The sequence below is a fragment of the Equus caballus genome, chromosome 17 (assembly GCF_041296265.1).
Source record: "Equus caballus isolate H_3958 breed thoroughbred chromosome 17, TB-T2T, whole genome shotgun sequence".
Taxonomy (NCBI): Eukaryota; Metazoa; Chordata; class Mammalia; order Perissodactyla; family Equidae; genus Equus; species Equus caballus.
In genome coordinates, this window is record NC_091700.1 from 49728021 (window position 1) to 49731046 (window position 3026).

The window sequence follows — 3026 nt, forward strand, 5'->3', positions numbered from 1 at the left end:
CAGATAAGTGACTGTGATTGACCATTAGATTGGCCTAAAGATGGCCAATTTGGTCCAATCAGGTGACCACTTTTAGACTAACCACATATGGCTGGGGTCTCAGCAGGAGGCTGGGGAAGCGAATGGACAGAGAGTAGAGAAATGTATAGAAGGTGGACAAATGGGCATCTCTGGTACGACATTTAACTCTTGCTTGTTTATAAAATGATTTTACAGATTTTCCAGGTTCCTTGCTTTTACATCTCTCTTCTTTTCCTGATCTTAACCAATTCACTGCTTGTTGGCTCAGGGAAAATTATTTCACTTTACTTCTTAATAACAACTATGGTTTAACTAATAGTTTAACAAATAGGGGCTGACATAAGAAATGTATGTTTCTCTCCTGGAGCCTACAATTTAGTGGAGAAGACAGACAAAAACAAAACAAATAAACAAAATAATTACAAGTTGTGTTAAGAGAGGAAGCAGAGTGTTGAGTTAGAAAAGATGGGTTGAGGAGGAAAGGATCTATCGTAGATGCAGTTGCAAGAGGACCACTCTGGGGAGATGACTTCTTCGTGGAGTTTGAAGGAACCAATCAGAATGCGCTAAACAATATTTCAAGCAGAGTGAGGACGGCATGCACTCAAAGATGCAAAATCCCTGAGGAGGAAAGAACTTAATCTGCTTTTAATTCCCAACACTCTGCACTTTCCAACATTTCTACATGTTGGATAATTGAGAACTGGAAGGTCTTTTTTTGTAGACTCTGTGAAGTTCTATGCAAAAAATTAAATTAGAGTATAACAGGTATATATCGGCTCACTTAATTCAATCAACACTCAAGATGGCAGAATAACATTATCATAGAATTATCTAGCCATTTGCTTGAGTATGTGATCGATAGCATTTGGTATTCTCAGGTCCTGAGATTGGAGAGATCTGGGTTTGGGGCTTATCTTGTGGCTTACTGGTCATATAACTTTGGGCAAGTTACGGAATTACTCTAGGTATCATTGGTTTCTTCATCTCCCTCATTTCAGCCTCACCTCTGGCTCACAGAGGTTTTTATAAGAATTAGTTTATGTTAAACGGGGAAATGTCTATAAAGTGACTGGTATAGTCTCTGGCACTCACTACATATTAAAAGCAATAAAAAAAAGTTTGTTCACATCTCCCTTGTATATAAGTCAAATTCTGGCAAACGGATCCCTCTTAGTGTTCCTCAGGAAGTCAATATATAAAAGAATTGTATAATGAATACTTTGGAACACATACGAGAATGGATCGGAACATAGAAGGCTACTTTTCTTTCTCTCCAATACCCTTAATGCCATGCAAGGAGATTAACACCAGAAATTGAGAGAATTCCTCAAATGGATGGGATTGAAAAGAGCCAAGAAAACCAAAATCCAAAGCCCAACGAGGAGAAAAACTCCTGTACAGTAAGGGTAGAATGAGGGAAATTCTGAGCCCAGCTTCAGCAAGTACAATGAGCAGGAAGAGGGTCCTGGGGCAACTGTACAGACAATGGAGTTGAGAACTGTGTCCAGACCAGAAGGGCTAATTGCAACTCTCACTAACCTCTCGCCACACAGCAAGTTTGGCTAAAAAGCACAGGAGGGGAAAGTGCCCCACGGGGTGGGGGGACTTCTTAGGTGATTGGAGGGCCTGGGAGTGAAATTACCAGGTGACCTTGAGGAAGTTCCAGACTTCATAAGAGATATAAGGGGGAGAGAAGATGGAAAGACCTTCTTCCTAGGGGGACGTCACTGAGGTTCTTCATTGCTAGAGTTCTCCTTACTTTGGCAGTTGGGGAGGCATCCTCAGCCCACCTGTCTGCCCCGTGCCCAAGCTCCCCTACTGGGATGTCCCCTTCACAAAGAGCTCTTTTAGGGGAAAGGCCTTTTGGGGAAACCAATCAACACAGTCACAGAAGAAACACCTGCCAGCTACCCACATCCACCAGACTATGAAAGGGCAAACAAAGAGTGTCAGATATTTGAGGAAAATCGACAGATTGAGAGAGAAGTAGAAAGATTAATAGGAAGAACTGCTCTCCTGGAGGAAAAAGAGGCAATTCAGGAAACAGAAGAGAGATGAAAAAGAAAACCAGCGAGGGAAGCGCACTCGCTAAAACAATAGCAGAAGTAGGCTCTGAAAAACACAGACCAAGAGAGCAAGAAATAATTCTAGAAAGTTAAAAATATGGGAAATGGAAAATTCAGTGAAGGGACTGAGCAATACAATAGGCCAATAGAGCAAAAATACATGGAGATGGAAAACACAGAGAAAAGTTAAAAGACAAAAAGGATCAATCTGGGAAGGCTGAAAACACCAACTGAACCGGAATTCCAGAGTCAGAGAATGCAGACAAAGGCAGAAAGGAAATAATAGAAGAAATATTTTTTCAAGCTGAAGAGAGACAAGAATCATTTATTTTAAAGGAACCACTGAAAGCCATGGGAACTAATGTAAAAAAGGCACACCAGAAAATCCTAGTGAAATGAACAGATTACAAGGTTAAAGAAAATCTGAAAAGCTTCCAGGGAGAAAAGAAACCTGATTTACTATAGTGGACAATGGTAGGTACCATTTTTTTTTTTTTTCTGCAGTGGGGTAGGGGATGGGGGTAAATAGAAATAACCAGAAAATAAGTCCTAATGGCAATGACTAGCAATTAGCAAGTGAAAAGGATAAAAGAGCCAAATCACATTAACAATCGCCACAAAACCTGCAAAATACCAAGAGGTTTGTATTTAGGTACTTCTTGGATTCTAAGGGTCTTCCAGTAAGGACCCAAAAACCTGCTAGACAAATTCTAAAAGAGCTGTAACACTTGGTAGGCACAGTTTTGCCTTTCTTGTTTGCATTTCCTTTGACCTTTCTCCCAGTAAGAGCCTCCACTTTTCCTTTCTTTTGTTTTAAGGAGAGTCTTTTCTCTCCCCATGTCATTCAGATGGGACTATAAATTACAGCATCACCCCCAGCCCTGCCCAGGCCACAGGGAGAGGCCCAGGACCCAGGCTTGACCAGCCAGAGAGTCC

General features: G+C 41.2%; 1 non-coding gene across 1 annotated transcript; it reads right to left on the reverse strand.

Annotated features, from left to right (window-relative positions):
• Positions 1-2758: 2758 nt before the first annotated feature.
• On the reverse strand, positions 2759-2820 carry LOC111768721 (U7 small nuclear RNA). The gene has a single exon (XR_002801191.1). It is a non-coding gene; the product is annotated as a U7 small nuclear RNA (small nuclear RNA).
• Positions 2821-3026: the final 206 nt, after the last annotated feature.